The 17,147-nt window shown below is 42.9% G+C and overlaps 1 protein-coding gene and 2 long non-coding RNA genes across 5 annotated transcripts in view; 1 reads left to right on the plus strand and 2 right to left on the minus strand.

The window, feature by feature from the left end:
• The window catches only part of FRMD4A (FERM domain containing 4A), a 356,537-nt gene that overhangs the window by 280,305 nt on the left and 59,085 nt on the right, over nucleotides 1-17,147 (minus strand). The window lies entirely within an intron of this gene.
• Nucleotides 6,800-9,725, minus strand: LOC135301223 (uncharacterized). Its single transcript, XR_010362955.1, has 4 exons — nucleotides 9,617-9,725; nucleotides 8,996-9,077; nucleotides 7,180-7,285; nucleotides 6,800-7,091 (listed from the first exon to the last, which is right to left on the minus strand). It is a non-coding gene; the product is annotated as an uncharacterized LOC135301223 (long non-coding RNA).
• LOC135301224 (uncharacterized) lies at nucleotides 9,859-12,273 on the plus strand. Its single transcript, XR_010362956.1, has 3 exons — nucleotides 9,859-10,408; nucleotides 11,983-12,093; nucleotides 12,175-12,273. It is a non-coding gene; the product is annotated as an uncharacterized LOC135301224 (long non-coding RNA).

Below are 17,147 nucleotides of genomic sequence, written 5' to 3' on the forward strand. Positions count from 1 at the left end.
ATCCATTCAGCTCATTCAAACCCTTGGTCCTCTTTCATGAAATTCCCAGATTCAGTCCCTTGGGGCAGGGGTAATGGGACATTTATGCATCTCCCAGGATGTCAATAAAGATATAAAATTAAGATGCCAGCACAGCATCCCCAGCAAGGCACAGGAGAGCTTCTAAATATAATGAATATATATCATCAGCCTGTTTTCAGCCTGATTTAAACAACAATCCCCACTTGCATAAAAGCCTCATTTGAATTAATATCCAGTGCTGGATATCATGGCACTATTAAATGCTATTAAAATTCAGGGACCCCAGTTTTTCTTTATCTGGAAACAACAAAAAAACTCACCAAGACATGTCAGAGGTGGGATTTATGTCAGCCAACTTCAAATATCTACAGTGTGACTGGCTCCAGCTTAGTAGGTCCATTATAATTTCATTATAGTAAGTGGCATGAACTGGCACTTCTAAGGCTCAGTTCCCTTGACCTGTGCTAGGAAAAGGTGACACGTGCCCTTACTGCCTAAGAAAAATGTAATTTTTTGTGTGTTTCTTGTGCCACAATCCTGGCAGAAATAAGGGTGACAGCATCTCATTAAAGTTTCTGCTCATTATCCTAGCACTCTGATTGCCCATCTGAAATACCTTGCATGCAATAAGAAAAGCAATCACTGTGATGATGGAGCTGAACTTTTTAAAATAATGGTAGGTGTTCTACAATATGTGTCAAAAACCTGAAATCTGCCCAAAACCTTTTTTGGGACATTTGCAAAGGTCATTAACCTTGCAAAGTTCAATAAATTAAACAGTTAATTAACATTACACTGAAATCTTAGCATCACCTGAATGTAATGACTGCTAGGCACCCAACTTTCCTCCAAATTTCCTGTAAAGTGTTTCCTTACCTGCTTTTTATCTGCTACTGCATTTGTGATGATACGACCACTTCTTAGCTCTCCTTCCCTCTTTATCTTACTTTGCTTATTAAAAACAATTTAAAATTTGCACATCATTGTGCAAAAACACAGTTAAAGGTCTGGGGAAGAATTCAGTTTAGCCAAGGAAAGAAATCCCTGGCATGGGGTGAGGGGCTTGTCTCTGCTATTGATCCAAAGGCAGCTGATGCTTCTCTTCTGTGAGCCCTTACGGGAGTTATGCAGGTGTAACCCAAAGCATGTAACAGGTGAAAGTCACCCAGAAAGCTTCCAGGGGGATGAAGCTCAGCCTTAGGAGTGGAGGATGGAGGTTTGATCACCCCAAAGAGCTGTAGCCAGGGCTGTCACACACATTGATCTCCAAAGCACCAGCGCGGTCGATGCGGCCGCCGCTGCTGCGCGGATATTGACGCTGGGCAGCTAAAAATAAACCCGGCCACATGATGGGGGCTGAGGCATTTGTCCATGAGCAGTGGCCTGACTTGTGCCCCAGGGCTCACGCGTGTGGGACAAGAGCAGCTGCACACTTCATGCTCTGGGCAGACCCACAGACCCCTGCTGAAGTTTTTGGGCAGTGGTGAGGGGCACTGGGTGGTTTGTTGCCTTGTGGAGCACTGCTGTGTGTCTCCATGGTGAAAGGAACCCACCTTGGGGTGCAAAGGAGGGACCCAGGTCTACTCTGTTCTCTGCCTTGTAATCCCTTGAGGGTTTAGGGCAAGTTCTGTCTCAAACCCCTACGCACTCGAGTTTATCACTGTGAAAGTGCAGATAATCTATACCTCAGAGGAACATGGCATGGATAAGTCAATTAACTGTGAAATCACAGATGGAAGATGCAAAGAAATGCAAAGGATTCGTTTTGCAGCTCAACCCCACCAGGCACAAATACATTTTTAGATCCTTTCTTTTCCTCCTCACTAAAAATCCCCAGCAAGCTGCTCCTTATAGTCCTGCTTCATGTGTTAATGGGGCATCCCCACCAGTACCAGCCACATCTGTGGCTCACTGTGCAAGGGGGGCTGAGGCCACCTGAGCTCAACACCCTTACCTGGGCAGCCCTTGGCCACTGCTTGGCCCTTGCCTGGCAAATGCTGCACACCCAAGGGAGCAGCAGCCTCTCCTTGTCTGTGCCATAGACATAGACTTAAACCAGTTGGATTTTAGGGTGTGTTTGGCTGCCAGAGCTGACCACTACTGAGTTGCCATAGTTTCACTTCGAGACACTTTTTAATTTCTGCAGGACCACACATAGATTTGGAAATCTATTAAAGGATGCCTTTCTAATTTTAATGCAATTAAAAAACATCCTTAACATCTTGTGCTTTGAAAAAATGTACAGAATATATTTTTTTTTCTCTGAATCAGTGCCCTATGGATAATTAAGTGTTCTTCACTTTAAAAGGTCACTTAGAAACATCACTGGATTTATTATCCACTGGTGATAACCATCTGGGAGGTAAAACTGTCTCACCCAAGGAAAGCTCATACTGCAGCCTCTAAGCACCAGTGTCAGACATGCAGTCTAGGATATCAGGGGATTATTTATCTAGCAGTAGCAAGTGAAGGGGCTCCTGTCCTTCCTCTTCCAGTCCAAACCCAAATCCATTCCCCAGTCCCCAAAACCTGTGTGCCCATTAATCTGGAAGATGTTGGATTAGAAACAGAACCCCAGGTAAAAGAAAAAACATGCAAGGTAAGAAAAAATAAAAGTGAATTAACGAGGTTTATATTATCTGCCCTGTGAAGAGCAGTAAGTTACAGCAGGAAGAGCAAACACCCATGAGAAGGGGAAGACTGGGATCTGCTGCTAGAGAAATTCTAACACAGGATTCCTGCTTCTGCTTGCAGTGTCATTTTCCAGATCATTGGTGAGAAGTAACTTACTGTATATTGTTCTTTGCTTGGTTATGTGGTTTTTTTTTTGTTGGTTTTTTTTTTGTTTGTGTTTTTTTTTTTTTTTTTTTTTTTTTTGTGGGGGTTGGTTTTTTTTTGTTTGGTTTTTTTTTTTTGTTTTTTTTTAAATCAGCTTTTCTTATGCAGGCAAAGTCCTTAGGCACACTTGGGCTAGCAAAATAATGCTTTTGCTGGTTATCTATTTTGTTAAAAATCTTCAGTGAAGTACATTACACAAAGGCCTCTTTTGCCCTGGGCTGCCCAACCCAGGAGGGTTGGGCTGTAGATCAAACCTTTACCAATAAGCCTTTAAGAATGCAGAATAGGCTATTGTGTAGATCAGCTGATTTCTTGAGTTTCACATAGAAAAGAAAAATGTTTAACAGTCTTTATTGTAGCCTCAGGTATCTAAAGTTTCAGTCTCACTACATCTAAAATACAGGGGCCAGATATTGCATTGGCTAGACACTGAAAAAGCCCACAGTGGCTGTGTGCTGAGCACATATTTCATAAATACAGCTGCATCAAGGAAATAGGAAAATATTTCAAACTGAATAGCAGGCAGACTGGCTTCATACCTACTTGTCTTAGTTTGTTGGCCATGTTTCCAGCTGATGTGAAAAGCCCCCTCTAATCCAAGTGACATTAACTTAAAACCTGATGGTGACATTTCCAGAGCAAATGTACATTCTACCACTATTTCCTTGTCTCACACATTTTGTTACAACGACAGGAGTGTGACTGTGGTCCAGAGAAGAGAACATCCTCTTTTTTCTGGTGCTATGTTTCTCAGAGATCTGCTGGATTTAGAGCAGCAGGACAAAGCCCTCCTGGCCCCCAGGGTGGCACTCCTGCAGCTGGGCTGGCTGACCTGGGTGTGTGGTGACTTCTCACTCACTCTGCTTTAAGGGCAGCCTGTTCTGTTGAGCCATTGGCAACACTGCAGCCCAGAAAAATCTCCAAAAGGGAACTTGCTTTGCATGCTGTAACTATTGGTAGGAAATCCAAACGTGGAACCTTTGCAAATCTAATCCTCCCTCCTGGACACATTGCTTCCTGCTTCCTGGCAAACCTTCTTCCCTCTGCTCTCTTCCCCAGGGCTTCAAGGAGAAAAATTCCTGGGCCAGGTCTGTGTATGGCCACCACTTTATCAAATCTGAATATTTAGCATGCTTGGCCCTTTCTGGACAGCAAAACCCTTAGTCCTGCCTGTACAAGGGTTGGGTTTTGAAACAGTTCCTTGAACTGAAAGGTGCAAACTCCAGCAGAAATGACAACACAGCACATACTGAAACCTTTCAGGGGGAGCTATGTCTCCAGGATAGCTGCAAGGCTGACACTCATTGTCAGCCATTTCCAGCTTGGTTTTCTAAGCACGTGCTTATAGCACTGGACACTGTGTGGGTTCAGAGCAAACAGCCTTTCACTGAAGCATCCCATCTTACCAGGGATTTTGCTCCCCCCTTTCTCTCCTGTTATGTTCAGTCATGCCAGTAGGTGTTCTCTAAAATCATGGCTGCCTCATGTCATGAGGAGGGCTTCTTTACACTAAAAAGGGCTTATGAGGGCAGGAAAAAAAAGTGGCTGATCCATAGGCTAGTGTCTCAAAAGATGTTTGCCAGAAGCCAAATGATCAGATACATACATTAATCCTAATTGTGTATCTACTTCACTTGGAAAGCACCATGGCCCAACTCTGCATATTTCAGCTCTTTTCTGTTCCCTTGTCTCCTGTGGATACATAAGGATTGGCTGCAATTATGTGTTAGAGCAAACTGAAAAAAATCCTAACCCATGCCTCTAAAGAAATACATCATTAGTGTGGTGAAACTTTCATTATTTAAAAGCAACACCTTTTTTTTCCCATAATTTTTGACAATCACATTAAAAAAAATTAAAACTTGCATATTTTCCTACATGTGGGTATTGTTGAGACTGTCACACCTAATAAGAGCAAGAAAAGACAGATGAAAGCACTGTGCTCATTTCTGAGCAGCTGGGAACGGCACTGAGAAAAGCACAGCAATTGAGATTAAGAGAGAGTCTTCACAGTCAAGATAACCCAGCTGCTTGGAAAATCAAATCTATTGAACATTCAGATTTCATGCAACAAAACAATGCCTTGCTGATAAAGGAAAATAACAATGCTCACACAGATTTCTACAGTCTTCGATTCAGTTTGGAGATAAATGCGCAGTCCTGTACTTTTCCTCTGTAGAAAAAGTCAGGGTTAGCTTTCCAGTTGTGACTATTCATTGCCTCTTTTTGCCAACTCTGAAAAATCAGCTTGGAGGCTTGCATTTGATAATAACATACCCCACAATTTAATGGAAGGGGCACCTGCATGGGGAACGAGGAGGTGCAGGTCTCGTTCCTCACACTGGCTTTAAGAACCTCCTTCAGCTCTCCTTCTCCTTCTCCTCAGTCTTCCCATGGTGAAGAGACATCAGTGCCTTTGGGAAATGTTTTGACATCTCCAGAAGAAAAGTGTTATACCACTATCCTATAATTTCCTTACTCAGAGCTGATTCATGCTAAGATGTCAGGAATAGTAGGGCCTACAAAGCTGATCAGAAAATGTTTTCCCCTCTGCTGTAAGCTGTGTACACCATAAGATTCCACGATTTCCTCTGAAAATTACTATCTGGGCCCAAATGTTTTAGCTTTTTGAGAAAACTGGGTATTTTCTCATGAAAAGTGATACTTGTTCATAGTCTTTAAATCTTTAACTGAAATCTGCTTTGCCATTGAGAATGGTTTTATATGATCAGTTTTGATCAGCTGTGGAACAGCAAGCTGCTCTGTTGGGATTTTAAATTTTCATTGCTATCCAAATGTAATATTGTACCTACTGTGAGGTTTTGGTCCAGGTAGAAAGTGTTAATTGTTCCCACCCATTCTCCATTCTCCTTTTTTGCACTGTGTAAACTGAACACAAAACCACTTTTCCAGCACCAAGACCCAGCTCTCGTTCCTGGACTCAAGAAATACATCAAACACTGGACAGGACATTATAAAACCCAGCTCTTTCTTTCCTTCAAGGCACCATATTTTCAGTAACCTTCTAATAACCTTTGAATGTATACAATATTAATTGAGAAAAGCAATACTTTTGGAGTTTTCATTGGATATAAAAGAAATATAATAGTTTAATTCCTCTAAATGAAACCTTTTATTTATGCATGAAAAGATGGTTAATATGTTCCCTCTGATAGCCTTTTGTAATGTGTTTGGCATTGTAATAACTAACTAGTCATTCCTGCTCTGGTTTTTAGTTCTGGCCAGTCTTTTAATGAATGGCACAATACTTTACCTTTCACCAAGTGTCTCTACTTTCCTTGAGAGCTTTTGTAATAAAATTCATCAAAGCATTTGTAAAGTCCACAGGAATCATTGTTGACTAGTTCTCTTTCAAATCATTATTGTATTGGTGCTGAAGGCTTCAGCCAGGCTGAGGGAAGGATATCATATTCCCCAAAATAGATTGTTTAACTTACAGCTCGAGTCCCCTGCAAAAAGCTACCAAAGGTGCCACAGCTGGAGTTCCTCCCTGCTCCTGCTTAGACCAGCAGTAATATATATTACAACTTGTAGCCTTGAAATTACCCTCTTGGGATGAATTCCTAGCACCACAAGCCCTTTCTTGAGAGGATATAATTAACAATGTTTTCATTCTCCCTCCCTTCTTCCAGGCAAATCTGGACTCCAGCCCTTACATCTTTGCCTTGGTATCCTCCAGCCCTTGTGAAAACGATGTGAGTTTTGGCCTTAATAACAAGACATGTAAAATCTACATAATTGACCCCTTTTCTGAAAATATTTCAAAGCTTTCTCTTTAGCCTTTGAATATGCATGTGCAGAAGGGATGCCCTCATTTCAGCAGACCCCTGTTGCATACAGCAGCCTTCTTGCTGCCATACAGAAAAAAACAACCAGGGAGTTGTAAGAAATGGGGTTTTTCCTCCCAGATGCCCTACTTTTCCTTTCTGTCTGATTTTATGCAAAGGAGTTCAAACTCTTTATTCTGTGCCAGGCGTCTGTGGCATTAATGCACATAGTATAATCCATACATATCCATGGGATATCAGGGTCGTGGGGTCCAGGGTTGAGGTCCATGTGTCCATGGTGATCTTTGAGTCTTGTATGAACAGTCCAAAGTAATTTTGCAGCAGCACCCAGGGCAGAAACTTTTCCATGGCTGCCTGCCTGGACAGAGAGGTATCCCAAGCAAGTCTCAGAGGTGAGAGCTGGATCCTTAACCAGAATTGAATCTGCTCATCAAGAAATGGGAAGTGTTAAGGCACTTCTGCCTTAGTTCAAGCAATAATGGCAATATGATAATTTTCCATTGTGTCTCACTTGACTGATTTCAGTGCTCCTAACTCCTGAGTTGTGAGCCTGATTCTAAGTCTACTGAGTTCATGGCATATCTCCATTTATCCTGAGGAGACCTGAGGGTGTGGATCTGAAACAGGTGTTTGGTTTTGAGTTTGGGTTTGGTTTCATTTCTAATTACTTATAAGCATTATGGCCCCATTGTGAGCCCTTTTTTCCTGATCTAAACTTTCTTTTTCCCTTTAACGTTTCAGTATCATTCAGATGGCCACCTCTTCTGAACCATGATTTGTTCACCACTTGCTTACATTGCTCCGTTCATTGTCCCCCTTCCTGTACACATTTTCATATAATTGCAAAGCCTGTAGTTCTTACTGCCAACAGAACTGAGAAAAGGATGATGGAAACAAGACCTTCATATCTATGACTGAAACCTGCCTTACCCAGCTCCAGAGAGGGACTTACACTTTTCCATCCTTTGGATTCAGTCAGTCCTTCCACTTGTTAAGAGAGAACTCCTCCAAGTCAATATTACTCACGTGTTTATTCAAAATCAATACTGCTTATTACAGCTTCTGCAATTGTGTCTCACTGTCACCTACTTAGCTCACAACCTTCCTGGCAGACTCCCAGCTTGCTGTGAAGTTGCAAGATTGAAGAAAAGAGAAAGTCAGACAGACACAGAGATGCTGACATGGGATGCTACACAGGACAGATTGCCAAGAACTCCTTCATCTGCTTCTCATTCCCACACTCAGACACACATGACCAGGTGAGAGACAGTCATGATCTTTGAAATCTCTGTGTTACTCTCAGTTTCTGCTTTCCCTCCTGAAAAACAGAAGGCCACAAAGATGAACAGAGGCTGAAGCACCTTCCCTGTGAAGACAGGCTGAGCGAGGGGGTTGTTCAGCCTGGAGAAGAGAAGGCTCCAGGGATGCCTTAAGAGCACTTTTCAGTACCAAAAGGGACTACAAAGGCTGGAGATGGACTTTGGACAAGGGCATGTGGTGATAGGACAAGGTTTAATGGTTTGAACTGAAAAAGGGTAGATTAAGATTGGATATTAGAAAAAATTATTTATGATGAGAGTGGTGAGACATAGAAACAGGCTGACCAGAGAAGCTGTGGATGCCCCATCCCTGGAAGTGTTCAAGGCCAGCTTGAGTGGGGCTTTGAGCAACCTGGTGTAGTGGAAGGTGTCCCTGCCCATGGGCAGGGATGTTGGCCCAAGGTGATCTGTGAAAAGGATCTCTCTTCCAAACCTTTGTTCTACAATTCTAAGTGACAACTGACTCCTAGCTCAGGTCACAGCAAGGATCAGCCAGTGCTCAGGCAAAACCATCATCCAAACACTGTGCAGTGTTTCCACACCTTGCTGCTGCCCCTGCTGAAGCAGATGGCAAGCCCTCATTGACTTTAATGAGGCCATAAAAAGCCTGTTCATGCAATATGGAGCAGCTCCTGTTTCAGCCACATGCCCTCAGTGTCACTTTTTCTTTTGTTTGCTCCACGGATTAAAAAAGCCTCCACTGACCCCTGTGGAATTTCCAGCCTCCTAGGCAGAGAGCCTGAGAAGGATGGAGGCCAAATTCACACCAACAGCAGCATTTTTTCTTGCATCTCTGCTATCCCTTAAGCTCCTCCTACCCAACCCCAGAAAGGACAGGCACTCAAGTGCCACAACTCGCAGGTGACACAAGTCATCCAGGAAAGCCAATTCCAGAGCAAGAGGGGCTGTGGGAGGATCTCAGGGCACTGGATCATATAGCAGTAAAAGGGCAGATGGTATTCAGTGCCCATTTAGTGCAAAGAGACGTGGGGGAGAAAACAAACCTACCTATGTGTATGCAGTGCTGCTTTTACAGTGCTGATAGCAGCCATGAGAGAGATGCTGGAGACACTGGGTAGTTTTCTGAAAGCTTTGGGTCATACAAAGAGAAAGACAAAATAAATGTTAGGAAATCTAAGGGAAAGGGTTCAGAATAAAATACAGACTTCATTATTCCACTGTAGAAAACTCTGTGCACCCTTATTTTGAAGACTGTGTGGTTCTGATGACTTTGTCTTGAAAAAATAGAGAAGAGAGACAGACAAGAGGCAGAGATGATCAAGGGTTTAGCAGGACTTCCACAAAATGGAGGAAATAAAATAGAGAACTTTTGGGCTTGGAAGAGTGCTGAAGTGAAGCAAAAGGTTTGTAAAATCACAAACAGTGCAACAAAGAGGAATAGAAGAAGAGTAATGGTTTGTTTCTCATAAAATAGGGACTACTGTGCATGCAGCAATGTCACTGATCATTTAAAATGAACCTCAACCACATTTTTCTTATGCTATGTCATTAAACTGAAACCTATTCCAAAAAGATACTCTGTAAGTGATTCAAAAGAAAATAGATAAAAAATTTAAACAATTTTAGAGTGGTTAAGTCCTTCCATGGCTGTTAAACACAAGGCTACACCTGCAACTTTTAGCTTAGGAAGAAAATTCATTCACTGCTGGATGATCCACATCCTTATTCCCCCACTGTGAGGGGACCCTGGGCTTTCTGGCTCTGCCCCACAGTTGTGGGGTGCCTCATACACCTGCATGTGTTACAGACCCTGTCCTATGAGGGCATCACAGAGTTCTCTGTGACAGCAAATAAAGTCTGGCACAGAAAGGCAGCCCTTGTGTCACAGAGCTGCTGCTCCCCTGTATAAGATGAGATCCTGGTTCACTGGTGGCTCATGAAATAAATGTTTTTAGTGGTTGTTTCCAGTGAAGTCCCCCAACCCGTTGTGCCTGCAAAAGGCAGGAACAGATACATTTATTTGTAACCTTTCAGACTTTGAGACTCATTTTTCCATTGATTACTTTAAAAAACAGGGGCTATTTATACACATTACGGTCTATAACTGTCAGCCCTGTGACAAATCACCCACCCAGTGCCTCGTCAATGATGTGGAAAATAGTGGCCATATAAACAGATCAAATGAAGTGGAAGTTAGAGAGCACAATGGCATCAGGCTGTAGCCTTTGACCTTTAAAGGCTAGAGGTCAAATCTGTCTGCACTGAGGAGTTAAAACAACTTGGGGAATTCATCCTGGTGGCCATGGAGTGATGAACCAGCATCTTTCCTTGGGATAGGAGCAGAGTTGGTAGAGGTAAACCTGAGGTGCATGTGAAGTTCTGGACTGTGCAAAATTCTAATGGAAGCTCTAATTAGAGAAGCCTCCAGTGGTGTCACCAGAGCACCTGACCAGGAGGAAGGTAAATATTACTGGGAAATGTCAATTTCTGGGAGAAGTCAGGACTAATCCATAGCCATGGAGGTTTGTGGAGAAAAGCTGTTCCTGTCTGAAGCATGTTTCTGTCAGGAGACAGTGGTAGCAGCACTCAGAAGAGCAACCAGCAGAGCCTCCTTTGCTGTTTGTTTTGCAGCAGTTTGGGTTTATGCAGTTCCTGTGGTGCACACCACAATGAGCAATCTTAAGCCAAGTCACCTCACTACTACTTTACCTGTGTTTTTCTACAGAATGAAACATGCTTGTATATTGGGTGAGAAATAGGTTATTTTCAGACCAACAAAAGCAATGGCTTTTCCATCCCACCTGGGGGGCCATACTTCTTATTTATTTTTATTGACCTACTCTGCTTTTCCCATTTGAGTTACAATTTGACAATTACCATTAACTGCACCTTTAACAGTTTCTCCTGGCTGCTGTCAACACATGAAAGTTAAATAGCGGGACAAGAAATTCATTAAAATCCATTGCATTTTTAAATCCTGGCAGGCTTTCTTTTGTGCAAGCCTACCAGGCCTCAATCATAACATTTTCACCTCTTGCAATTGATAAAAATGTATTTACTTGCATGCTGTGCAGGGTGAGAAGGGAGGAAAGGCAGCACAGACCTCTCCCTCCTGTGCTGCTGCCTGTCTGGACACTGCTGTTGCCTCTCTGTGACAGCACCAAGCCTCAGCTGTGTTCTGTACTGGATGAAGCACCAGGGGTGCCAAGGATCTCTGTATTCCCCAGTCCTGAGCCCCCCAATGGATCTCAGAAAACCCTGCACTATGGGAGCGGCTAACGAATAAAAAAAAGTCTTTTTTTTTTTTTTTTTTTTTTTGGATTGCAGCCTCTGAAGGGGTAAAGCACTTGTCCTTCTGCCTGACAGCAGAGCACCTGCTCTGCTCCCCACAGGGAACCACCGGCGGCGCGCGCTCGCTCCCGGGGATTCATTCACTCCAGTCACGGAGCTCAGGCTCAGCAGCCAGGCACAGCTGCTGCCTCACCTGAGCTGTCACCACTGCTGACCAGGCAGGAAGTCCCCAGCCTCTGATGGTGGCCCAGGGGCACCCAGCACGCTGGTTTTGCAGTGATGCTGGAGTTGATTTTGCTGCCAGCACAGCGGCATTAACCCATCTGGATGTACAGAGGCAGTGGGGCAGAAAGGATCCCCCACAGCACACAAGGGCCCCACAGTTCATCATGGGGAGGGAGCTACCTTTACACGGGACCCTGAACAACCTTCCAGACCCTCACCTCTGCCCCACAACTGCAGTGGGATGGCGGGGAAAGTGCACAAACTTTCTCTTCCCCTAACTCCATCCGAAAGAAAGGACTGTCATCACCTGGCTCTGAAAAACCCCAAATTCTAACATGCTCAGAATAGACTTCAAACATCACAGACACAGCTTTCCCAAGTCCAGCCTGAAGGTGTGAGCTAGGCTTACCTGACTTAAAATAGTCATTAATGGAAGGGTTTTTCTCATCCAAATGCAGACATGTCAAAATCAGATGTCTAATTTTAAGTTAGTCACCTCACACTATATTTTCTTCTAGCCACAGGTGTCCAGAGGCCACTTATCTGATTTTAGATGCCAATTTTGGGATGACATGAACCACCTGTTAGAGACACCTACTACTTTTCATCAACTATAGGGAGACAGGAGAGTGAGTACCCCAGAATTAGATGTCTAATTTTAAAGTGTCCTGAATTAGGTCAGGAAGATCACCTCCTGCTCTTATTGGCAGGGCTGAACTGCTTGGGCCAATGCCCAGGGTCATGAGCAGAACCAAAGTGGGTGGTATCTGGATGAAAGGAAGAACAAGAGTGCCCTGGATGAGGGGAAGGAGAATCAAACCTAAATAAATCTTGGTGACGGAGTCAGAGTGTATAATCAAATATATTTATATATTATATATAATCAAATGGGGTGCACTGGTTGGAGGCTCTTTCCAATAAGTGCAACCACAAGATGACAGAGCACCAAGAGTGGATAATAAAGCAGAAGAGAAGCCACTAGAGATAATCTAAATGCAGGGTCATGGTCTTTTACTTCTTTCCACCTGTTCTTACCAGCTTTGCACCTATGTTATCATCCATGGGTTTTGTAAAGAAATTATTTTATCTATTTGCAGGTTAACAAATAGTGTTAAAGGCATCTTGGGGAAAATTAATAAAAATAAAGGAATTAATTACTTCGAGGTAACATAATGGTATTCAAGGTCAGGATTAAGGTGTGAATAGCCTTGTCTTTAGTGTATAGTGTCTTGTTTATTAAATAGATACATATTTCAACCTCAGCAGCTTGGTGACCAGCAGTGGTAGGTGTGGGAAGAGCAGTGATCACTGTCAGCCTGGCAATCTCTCCAGAAAGTGGGAAGAGAGTAGGGAACAAGCCTTAACACCCCTGTCTCAAAAGGGCTTGGCCACAGCCGTGGAGCAAGTGGCCGTATCACGAGCCAGAGTGAAGTGGGGCTCACAGGACTACATTAATCTACTCTTTCCCAATCAATTGCTTCAGTGAGATTATCACAAACATGATGGATTGGATCACTTAATCCAGTTAGGCAGGAGCTCAGGCGGGTGGGTGAATAAGGGGGGCAGCAGTCGTGTGGCCTCCACTGACCCGAACAGCGGCTGGTCACGCTCTCAGCGCCCTTCCTGACCTGCTTTTGGGACTGACAGTGCTAACCAAACACAGGCAAGCTACACAAGGGCTGTGCAATTGCAGGCAGAGTGTCTGCCATCAGAAGGGAAGAGGTTGGAAATGGCACCAGGGGATATTTCTTCCTTGCCTTGTGCACCCTTAAGAGCGAACAAAAGGTTTCTCATCCACAAAAACAGCAACAACAGCAACAAAGAGGAAAAAAGATAAAGCTTGACAACGCATTTAGATATTCCTGTGAGATTTCCAGTGTTTTGAATCCTGGGTAAATGGCTCATAAGGCTGGAAATGGCACCACTGGATTTTGGAGGGGGATGCAGCACAGCTGAGCTGTGTTTAATGAGGGTGCTCTGGCAGCACTAGATCTGCACAGCAGTCAGTCTCTTGTCAACAAAATGCAGCCATTCCTGCCTTGTGTTATTTGATATTAACCAGCACAGTTGCTTAAAATTTAACACCTGAATTAGAAAGATTTTGATCATTAATGACTGCATGCAATGCTACACTCAGCATGAGCCATCAGACAGGCATCTTCATTTTGTGTACACAAACCCTGCAGCTGGAAAAGGCAGCATTTGGCTTGGTGTTTTAAAAGGCTGAAATAATTCCACTCTTTACCCTTGATAACAACAGCAAGAAGTCTGCTAAATTTTCTCCCCTTGCTGAAAAACTAAAAAAAAAGGATGCTCACAGTGAGATAAAAGCATGAGTGTGTTAACATAATATATGTGATTCATTATTGGCTGATCAATGATTAGATGTGGCATTCAGCTCTAACCTCTTGCAAAGTTTTATTGGATGGGAGAATTAGTGCCTGGACTGGCAAACAGGGGAGGGTAGAGATCCAGAATCCTGTATATTTATACTGAGTAAGCAGACATCAAAGGATTCTCACGCAGATTGTGGGTGAGAATTTTATTTTGGGAGGGCGAGAACAAATCTTCCTTCAAAAGCTCAAAAATGCAGAGAAAAATTATGCATTTTGCTGACACCAAGCATTGAACTGCCGCAGTCAGAAAATGCAACTAGAGCCAAAAAAGGGGTAAGAAACAGCAGAAATGAGTAGCACAAGTCCATTCTCCTTGAATAATCACCACATACATGGACATGTTAATACACAAATACACATTGAAATATATTTAGCTTACAGATGTTTTCAAAACTTTTAAAATAAATAACAGGTTTTTATAGTCTGGCAAACCCTGTATTTTGAGGTAATTTAGGCTGATTGCTTTCAGAGCAGCCTGTTAATAGGTTTTACTTATTTATCAAGGGTCATTTAACATTTGCAGTGTACAAAACATTCCTCCAAATCATCAAGCCATTTTCCATGAGCAAGCCTGATTAAATACATGACATGATGGGTCTCACTCTGGATCTCTCTGTGGCTCACAGTGCTCTATTTACCCAGCAGTTTCCATCCCAAATAGAAACAGCATCTCATTACTGGTTCCTCGAGCTGCCTTTCCCTTAAAGCTGCCCACATGGGGTTTTTTCCCTTCTGAGGTTTTCAAAGTTTGCTCAAGGCTGTTGTCTTACCTGTGTATAGAGATATTACAATTGCAGAGTCTTTGGGTAATATGAGCAAAAAACTCAGAGTCAATTCCAATGGCATGAAACAAAACTTGGGATCTCCCTGGGGACCCCTCTTTCTAAATTTTGCCTCCAAGCCATCCCAGAGAAGCAATACCATCCCTTTAGGATCTGAAGGAGAAGCCAGTAACCAACCACTGTGTCCTTGTTGATCTCACCCAAGGTTCATGGGTCTCTCAGAGTATCCTTGGGAGATGTGCAAGAGCAAATTGCTGACCACTGGCAGAGCAGAGGTTGATCTGAACATGAAGAATTGCAAAATGCCCTGGTCTCTAGAGAGGTGAGGGGCAGAACTGGGCTCAGATCCAATGGAGTGACGTGATCAGAAGGGGCTGCACCATGTAGCTCCCCAAGAGCAGCCAGGCTGGTGGAAATAGGAAACAGCTGTTTTGTACAATTCTTTCTTTACAATGGATGTATTGTAGGAGAGGACATGTAGATGTGTGTTTCTGTGAAGAATCTCTCTTATGAATAGGTAATCAGCAGTAATTAAAAACTCCAGGCAGCTCCCAACTTCTAGGGGGGAAATCCAAATCATACAGTGACAGAAATGCGAGTGAGACAATTTGCTTCCTCTCCCACAACCACAGCTTGTCTCTGACAATCTGGCAATACTGGCTGAAAAGTCATGCATGACCTTCATGGGTTTTGTCTGAAAACCACACAGAATTCTGGCTGTTTTATGGAATCAGCTCTGATCTTGAGTACCTTAATTTACCAGATCTGCTCTGCTCTGTATTTTGATTGCATTTGTCAAGTGGAGAGCAAAAGTGTCACAGGAAAACCTGGAAAAAACACAGAAAATGCCTGACTCTCAGGGAGGGCGGTAGATGAGTAGAAGATACAGAAGAATGAGACTAAACTAAACAAATTTCAGACTATTTGGGGACTGCCAGCCTCCATTATTGTACTGCAAATCTTACAGCATTTGTTGTTTGTTTTTTTTTTTTTTTAAAGCCCCAGAGAATATAAGGATCACTTTTATAGACATAAATGCCTTGCTGTTGCAAAGAAAACAATCAAAATAAGCAAAAATAAAACTCCCAAACAAATAGAACATGGCAAAAAAGAGACCTAACCCCCACCCAACTCATTTCCTACCTACAATGATCTTCCCTTATAATGTACACGTGGAATAGACAGCTTGAAATACATGACAGCACAATTAAAATGGTAGCTTGGCTCTCTGTGGAAAGATAGCATTTATGGCAAACTTAACTTTTTCAGCATTTTTGCATATACATTTAAGAAAGTTTGAGAATATTTATTTAGTTTGGTTAAAATGCCAAAGTCTGAAAGCCAAACCAACTGAAGAAAGAGACTCATCTTTACAGTATGCGAAAACTAACCCAAAGAAACATAATCATGTTTTATTTAAAAGCACACACATACACACTCTCTGGTGAATAATATGAGCGGAGTGAAAATCACTTACTCTTGCTACAACACCCTGAACTCAAGGACTTGGTGACGCAGTTGCCAATCCCTCGTTCTCAAGGACCATCTGCTCCTGAATCTCATCTGAAACGCTTGCAGACACATTTTTAGCATTCTTGAACATGTACATTTACTGGTGCTTCCCTTACACACCTCTTGGAAACCCACAGTCCCAGAATGGCCATATTTCTCTCTTAAAGGACAGGTAGAAATAGAAGTGTCATTAAGTTTCAGAGTTAAAATCCCCTTGAGTTAAAGGGGTCAAACTGCCTCTTCCATGATGCTGCCTCTCTCTTTGGTGTGGGAACATGTGAGATCAAATCTCATCCAGACAGTTTTCTTCATAAGGAAGCAGACATGGCATCTTTTAAAGAAAGATAATTCTTAGAGGACTGATGAGGTCACTAAAGAAATACTGACACAGTGCATTAACGAGGGCCAGTCTGATCTGACCTCTGCCTGAGCCACTGAATATTGTGGGATTGCTTTTAATATCGACTGTTCTTCAGGGAGCAGGAGGTCACGAGCTACATGTTTCATATGGTGTGTGAGTGGTTTGTGGATGACTGATGCCTGCTGATCTTTGGGGCTGCATGGATCACTTGCAGTGAGAGGCACCACGTGTGATTAAAAATAACTCTGGGCTCACTCAGGATTGCTGTGGGGCAAAAGGTTAGTAAACCTAGCTGAGTTCATAACAAGATGATCCAGAGGAATTCACAAGATCTCTTAAGGCAACTGAGATTGTGGGGTAGGGCCTAACATCATAAGGGGTATCTTAAAATTGGTCAGATTACATCTGTGAGAATGCATCCACCTTGGACATAGGACAACAGCCATGCAATTATCAGCCTTCTCCTTTTATTTCAGGAAAATCACTGCATAGCTCTGATCTGGAAAATCATTCCAAAACTCAGAATGTTCATGTCATATGACTCTTTTTTGTCCCAGTGCTGCATCTTGTAGGGTTCATCTTGCAAACCTTGTCTTTAACAATCTTTAATGTCCATAACTTTAAGACTCATA

The sequence above is a fragment of the Passer domesticus genome, chromosome 5 (genome assembly GCF_036417665.1).
Source record: "Passer domesticus isolate bPasDom1 chromosome 5, bPasDom1.hap1, whole genome shotgun sequence".
In the NCBI taxonomy this organism is placed as follows: Eukaryota; Metazoa; Chordata; class Aves; order Passeriformes; family Passeridae; genus Passer; species Passer domesticus.